The sequence below is a fragment of the Humulus lupulus genome, chromosome 7 (genome assembly GCF_963169125.1).
Source record: "Humulus lupulus chromosome 7, drHumLupu1.1, whole genome shotgun sequence".
NCBI lineage: Eukaryota > Viridiplantae > Streptophyta > Magnoliopsida > Rosales > Cannabaceae > Humulus > Humulus lupulus.
Window position 1 is genome coordinate 117508260 of NC_084799.1, and position 8387 is coordinate 117516646.

The following is an 8387-nucleotide window of genomic DNA, read 5'->3' on the forward strand; positions in this document are numbered from 1 at the left end:
ATACCGCCTTAGAACTTTGATATTGTCTAGGTCCATGGTATCGACCAGACCTCACTCCATAGATGGAGATAAGGGTCGAATCCTTGGCCAACATGATGAACATCAAGAAGAGCGTTAAGGAGTTGGTTACTAAAAGCAACTTAAGGCTGGTCAGCCTCCTGGCACCTCACCAAGAAGTGAGGGAGTCCACCACAGGGAGTGCTACTGGAGGAGAGATCCCCGAACAGCAACAGGATGTGTCACAACCCCCGAGATGGTGGGAAACAAGAGTGACCATCAGGGAACCCTCCAGCATCCCACGGGCAGCTACTACCCCTTCCCAATCCCAACATGGGAAGGGCAAGCAAAAACTTCTAGAGTACCCCGAGCCCGTACTCGAGTCTTCTGACGAGAACGGTACTGACTTCTCACTTTTAGACAACTTGCCCATTCCCTGTCATTTATTTGACAGGGATGAGAACTTTAAATTTGCGATCAATAGTTTAAATTCAGACTTCTTCGAGGCAGAGAGTAAGTGTAGCAGTAGTACCATAAATAATGTATTGACCAGTAATAATAGCTCGGGTATACTACTTTTAATTTTTCTTGCTCTTATTCCATTTCTTTTTTAAGTAACTTAATTTATATTGTTTGATTGTTTGTTTCCATCCTGCAGTCATACCTTCCGGAGAAGCATTTGACTTGGACAGCAACATCAATGCCAAAGCTCTTGCTAGCAGGAAGAAAGGAAGCAAGCGACACCCCGGGGAAAGCAGTATTGACCCCTCCAAGAAAAGGGCTCGGACTGAGGATCCTCCTGCACCACCACCTTCCAAGGATACGACCCCTCCTCCAGCTCCCCTCGACCCGACTCCTCCAGCTCCTCGTAACCCAAGTCCTCCTGATCAGTCAAGAAAGACTCAGGTCGAGGCTATCCTAAACACAGCATACAACTCGGCTAACGACAAGCTGAAGAAACTTTCAAGGCACCGGCGTAGCCAGGAAGCCTTCAACAATGTTTCCTCCATGAAGATCAACCAAATTTTCAACAGTGCGCTGAATGAAGTACTCAGTGTAAGTTTCCATTTTTGATGTGCTTTAGTTGTTTATCTTGCCCTTTTACTCATACTAACAACGTTACTTTTTTTCTGATTGCAGGGAGTTCTGATCATGAGTACTGGTTGGCATCGCTTGGAGGAGATTGTTGCCAAGCATGCTGAAGAGATCAAGACAGTCAAGGAAAGACTCGCCGAGCAACTCAAGGTGGTTGAGGCCAGACATGCTGAGCAGCTTAAGGCGATTGAGGCCAAACATGCCGAGCAGCTGAGAGCGGCCGAGGAGAAAAATGCCAAACTGGGCGAAGAGGTGAAGAACCACCAAGAGGCATTGGTAAAAATCACTGAAGCCAAGGAGAAGTATAAGGAGGCTTCGGTGCTGAACTTCAAGGAGGCCTCCAAACTCTAGGATGACTTGGTGATCAGCAGAAAAGAAACTGCCGAGCAAGAAGAGCGTGTCAAATTGCTCAAAGTAACCAACGTTCAACTGCTTCTACATGTTCCGGAAAAGCAACCCCAAGGCGAACTTTGAATATCTCTCAGAGCATATGAAGCAAGCCGAACTGGAAAAATGCAATGCTCGCTTAGAAGAAGATAGGAAAGCTCAAGCTTAGGAATCCCCTGAGATCTCTTTGACGACAGGCATTGAAGGCATCGAAGAGGATGTTGGGACCACAGTTGACCAGTAGCCCCAGTAAGACCCTCCAGCTGCTCCTGCCACTCAATAACTTTATTTATTTATTTTTATTTGTAACCAGGACATACGAACCACGGTTCGTGAAGTCAAGACAATTTTCGCTGCGTAGGGCATCTTCCTTCTAATTAATAGTTACATTCGAGCAGCAACTGCTCGCAGTGTAACGCATTTCTATTTTGACATTATAATATTTGTTTTTTATTATAACATCTGCTCGTATGACCGAACTTAGCATAGCACTTTGTTTTGATTTGACAAAATTTAAACAAAATTTTGAATTTTTTTTTAAAAATACTCTAAGTACCGTAGTATGCTTTCCCTTATGTTGCTCGTGTGTTTACATATGCATGTTGATATGCTTTGCTTGCTTAGTACATTATATGCCCCCTAAGTGATTGAGGAGCTTAAGGTCCTCGGTCACTTGCCATGACCAAGACATGTTCGAACATTACTGCTCGTAATAAATACTTATAAAAAATGATTATATAGCAAAACAGCACACGTAATGAGCAAATACTTGTAATAAATACAATAATTGGTAAGAATAATTGGCTACGCACAGTTCCTTTTATTTCTCGTAATAAATGGACAATCGTGTCTGTACGAGTAATCAAAAATTGATCTTACACTTATAAGTGACTAGTCATATGACTGACTAACCATTGTTCATAAACTTGTAAAAAGTGAAATTAATACAAGCCAATTCTTTAAAAAGAACTGTTTTATTGATAATACTTGCACAGATGTTCTCCATTCCAATAGCGAGGAATGAGATCTCCATTTAAGCGAGCAAGTTTAGAGGTGCCTGGTTGGAGGACTTCTTCAATTTGATACAGACCCTCCCAGTTAGGTCCAAGCATTCTGGCAGCTTGATCGCGAGTGTTAGGAAAAACTCTTCTAAGTACCAAATCTCCCACGTTAAGTTTTCTTTCACGCACTTTAAGTTGAAATACCGAGCAACCTTTTGTTGGTAAGCTGCCACTTGAAGTTAAGCTTGCTCACGTCTTTCATCGACCAAATCCAAAGATTCCATCAATAACTGACTATTAGCACTCTAATCGTATGCCAACCTTCTATGTGATGGTGGGTCTAATTCAACAAGCAACATGGCTTCATATCCATAGGCCAAAGAAAATGTAGTATGGTTCGTTGCTATTCGATGGGACGTTCTATACGACCAATGGACTTCTAGTAGCTATTCTGGCCATGCCCTCTTTGCTTCTTCAAGCCTATTCCTCAAGGTGTCCTTCAGGGTTTTGTTGACAGCTTTAACCTGTCCGTTTGCTTGCGGATGAAATGAACTACCGATGAAAAACTCTTGATAATCCCGTGCCTCTCGCAAAAATCCATGAGCAGATCACTGTCAAATTGTGTGCCATTATCTGAGACAATCTTTCTTGGCAACCCATACCGACACATGATATTCTTGACCATAAAATCTAGCACCTTCTTGGTCGTTATTGTTGCAAGTGGCTCAGCTTCGGCCCATTTTGTAAAGTAATCAACAGCAACTACTGCATACTTGACATTGCCTTTTCCTGTGGGTAAAGACCCGATCAAATCTATTCCCCATACTACGAATGGCCACGGGCTTTGCATCTGTTTGAGCTCATTAGGGGCTGCTCGTGGTATCTTGGAGAACCTTTGGCACTTGTCACATTTCCGAACAAAATCCATAGAGTCCTCATTCATTGTAGGTCAGAAGTATCCTTGCCTTAGGATCTTTTTTTATAAACTCTGCCCCCCAGCATGATCTCCATTGAAACCTTCATGGACTTCTCGCATTAGTTCCTTGGCATTTTTCTTTGAAGCACACCTTAAAACTGGCATCAAGTACCCTCTCTAGTATAAAACTCCATCGACCAGAATGAATCGAGCCGACTGCCTCTAGAGGGTTCTAGCTTTGTTTATGTCCGCTGGCAGCACTCCTTGCTCTAGGTATTTAATGAAGGGCGTCATCCATGTGTATGTTGCTTGGATTACCAGGGAAGACTCTTCTGCTTGAAGGCTTGGTGCGGACAAATGCTCAACTAGTACTATGTTTAAGGTGTCAGCATCTTTCATGCTTGCTAACTTGGCCAAAGCATCAGCATTTGAGTTCTGATCGCGAGGTATTTGCTGGAGGGTATACTTTTTGAACTGTGCCAATAAGTCATTTGCTTTGTTCAAATAAGCAACCATCTTAAGACCTCAGGCTTGATATTCTCCAATAATTTGATTAACCACTAGCTGGGAGTCACTGTAGATCTCAAGCAACTTTATATCCATGTCCTTGGCTAATCTTAATCCTAAGAGCAGGGCCTCGTATTTGGCTTCGTTATTGGATGCTATGAAGTCAAATCTGATTGCAAAATGGAATCGATGTCCTTCAGGGGTGACTAAGATTAAACCCACTCCAGCGTTGTGCTCGTTGGAAGAGCCATCTACGAATAACTTCCAGGAAGGAGTTTGACTTTAGAGTTCAGGCTCTTCTATCGGCTCGGTACTCTGGATTCCAGTGAATTCCACGACAAAGTCTACCAGAGCCTGTCCCTTCACAGCTGCTCGTGGCGAATAGGAAATATTGAACTACCCAAGTTCGACTGCCCATTTCAATAATCGACCTACGGCTTCTGGTTTTTGCAGAACTTGTCGTAGTAGCTAGTTGGTGAGTACCACGATAAGGTGAGCTTGGAAGTATGGTCACAACTTTCTGGAGGCCAAAATCAAGCAATAAGCTAATTTCTCAATGGGCGGATACCGCAACTCTGCTCCTACTAGCCTCTTTCTTATATAATACACAAATTTTTGAACATGTTCCTCCTCTCTGATTAGGACAGTGCTAGCAGCATACTCAATGACTGCCAAGTAGATAAACAAAGTTTTTTTTTTTAATGGCTTCGATAAGATCGGTGGTTGCGACATATGAGACTTTATCGCCTGAAAAGCCTGCTCGCACTCTTCCGTCCACTCGAACTTCTTGTTACCCTTGAGTAGATTAAAAAATGGAATGCACTTGTCTATTGATTTAGAAATGAATCTACTCAAAGAGACAATCCTCTCGGTTAGGCTTTGAAAATATTTGATTTTGGCAAGCGACTTCATCTCGATCAGGGCCTTGATCTTTTCAGGATTAGCTTCAATACCTCACGAGTTTACTATGAATCCCAAAAAATTTCCCGATCCAACACCGAATGTGTAATGACCCAACTATTTCTAAGACCTTGGACCATTAAAACTACTAGACATAGCTACTATTTTTTAGAAAACATACATAAGAAAATAATCATAACTTTATTAAAACCCCAGATTAAATATCATGCAAGTTACAAAATAAGATGTAAAATATGGTATGGGTACCCATTGTTTAATAAAACATAAAACATAACTTTAAATCAATTGTTCAAAAACTAAATGCAGAATTACAAAAGAAACATAATTCAAAAGACTAAAATAAACATCATCCTCGATCGACACGCAGTCCATTGAATCCATTCATCCTTAACACACAAGCCAAGCTACCAAGAATCCTTCTGCCTCCATAATCATTTTCCTGCATCACACTAAAAATAAAGGAGTGAGCCTAATGCCCAGCAAGGAAAATCTACGAACACATATAAGCATAAAACTATATCATAAACATATACTAGAAAACATATGACTATAAAAGAAACATATATCATATAGGACTACAAAATCAATGGTCATTAACTCATTAATATGGCATGTGATAAACCATCTAGGTCCTCTGTCTACTAATCGAGGTAGGTAGATCACATGGTAGTATATGATAACCCATCTAGGTCCTCTACTAGTCGAGGTAGGGTAAATCATAACTCGAACCCGTGAAATGATGAATAATCTTGGGACTTGCTATCTAAGCAAGTCATATGACCAAGCGACTAAAAATATATCATACATATACATACCATAGCATAAACATATCATAACGTAAACATATCATAACATATAAGCACATAAAATCTATCCTATTTTCCTTACTAAAAGTCGGGATATTTGGGAACAAGAACGGGATTAGAAACTCCTATATACCCACAGTAAAATGGTGAGAATCTCTAAAGAATAAAGATGAAATAAGAACTAAACCATCAAGAAGAAACTTACCAAGAAGAACCTTAAGTTTCAAGAACTGAAATACCTAATCAAGAATCATAAACAAGAGTTAGGATCTGAATAAAGAAAATTAAAGAACCATATAGAACTGAACTTAGGAATAGGAATACCTTGAATGGCCTTATGGATTGGTCTAAACCTCAATACCGAAATCACACTATTTCTCACTTCCCAAGTGTTTATAAAATCTTTGAATGATAAAGCTTTAACCCAAAACCCAAGTGTATCTCTCTATAGTCACACTAGCACCTTGGAGGCTCTGATCAAATGCTTGAAGAATGAAGAAAATGGCTGAGCACTAGGTCCTATTTATAGAGTTTAAGGAGTGAAACTAACCCCTTTTAATTTGAATAAATAAATGATTATAAAATGAAAAAGATTTGAATTTTCATTCAACTGATGCCCAGAACTCGGTCAAAATCATTCAAAGGCAGGTCTAAGTGGTTAAGGGTAATTTTTAAAATTCAAAAATCAAACTTTCAAAAATACATACATGGAGCCGATATATCGCCTCCCCCTGCAAAGTCGACATGTTTTCCGTATCTTCCGTAGGCGATATATCGGCCCCTATGCTGCGATATATCGGCATACGTTTATATATTAAACACTATTTGCACTTTTTCAGCATAATTTAAATTGGATAAACAGCTTTGACTAAGTCATAATGCAATCCTAACAGCTACTGGAAGGTTCTAGAGCTTCTAGATCTTTCTTTTATTAAAACTATCTATCAAAAATACTTAATTCCTTAATAATCATAATTATGACAAGTGTCAAACTCTTATTAGCTCTATCTAAACCATAGGTTATAATAAATATATTTCTAGATCCAGCAATATTAATCAAACCTTATGTTATAATTAATATTCTTAAACTATAGGTTAAACTTATAAAACCCACAACTGTTGCTATGAGTTTCCAAGTAAGTCCCGACTTGAACCAAAATCCATGGTAACTAACATACTAAAACTAATACTAATTATTACTACTACTACTACTATCTAGCTAGCTAAGTAAATATTCTGGGACTCTACAGAATGAACACTTAAGGGGATTTAGCTTCATCTGATATTTGTTCAAGATGTTGAAGCATTCTTGCAGGTCCCTGATGTGCTCTTCTGCCTTCTTCAACTTGACCAGCATGTCATCGACATATACCTCTATGTTAACAGCAATCAGCTCTTTGAACATGTGGTTTACCAGTCGCTGGTAAGTCGCACTAGCGTTTTTCAAACCGAAGGCATTACTTTGTAACAGTAAAGCCATGTATCAGTTCAAAAGCTAGTGTGATCCTCATCAGGTGGATGCATACTAATTTGATTGTACCTAGAGTATGCATCCATGAATGATAAAATCTCATGCCCTGATATGGCATCGACCAGTTGGTCGATCCTTGGGAGTGGCAAACAATCCTTCGAGCATGCTTTATTGAGGTCTGTGTGTAAAGAATGCCCTAGACTAGTACTTATTAAAACATTCACATATCGTTGCTCCATAAAGAAAACCACTTTTTATAAAGGTCTCAGTGGGGACTTGCTTAAAACAATGCAAGTTGGGCCCATTAGTTTAAAAGAAAATATGAGTTTTTATGCAAAGTTCAAAAGAAACAATATTAAATAATTAAGTCCCACTGATAATTTAGAAAGTCTCTTAAAACTTAACATATTTAAAATGGCGTCCTAAAGTGATCGTTTATTCCGTCCATAGGATACCCCACGCCATACACCCTACGACGATAGAACTCCTCACGTCACCACGCGTGCCACAGAGAAATCCTATTTGCTACCTGGAAGGGAAAGTAAGGGGGTGAGCTAAAAGCCTAGTAAGGAAGTACAAACAATAAGCAAGTAAGGATACAACAAATACGAACACTAACGTTCATCTAACACATCATGGCATATCATAACATTATCGTAACATATCATCATAGCATATCATAACGTAATCGTAACATATCATCATATCACATTCATACAGCATACATGATGAGCATGGCCCGCTAGTTGTCCATGCCACCCTAATCATATTCATATAGCATACATGATGAGCATGGCCCGCTAGTTGTCCATGTCACCCTAATCATATTCATACAGCATACATGATGAGCATGGCTCGCTAGTTGTCCATGTCACCCTATGAGGTAAACAAGAGTCTCTGGTCCTTGAATAACCTTAGTGCGTCTGCCCTAGGAGTTACGTTTTTATCTATAGTAACTCGTTTGATGTATCTAACATCGTAATTTGTTTGATGTATCTAACATCGTAATTTGTTTGATGTATCTAACATCCATACACATATTATATTCAACATTTCATCACATTATGGCATTCATAATTCATAATAATTCATCCATACAACAGTCTTACCATTCATAGCATAAAATCATAGAATCTATCTAACTTCCTTACCTCAGGTCCGAGCTAAAAAATTTAACAACCTCTCAACGAGCCTATACCATAACCAAAACAACATTTCTTAGGTTCATAAAATTACTATTTTGCCCTTCCATACAACTCATGTGTGCATGGGCCATGCACACATAA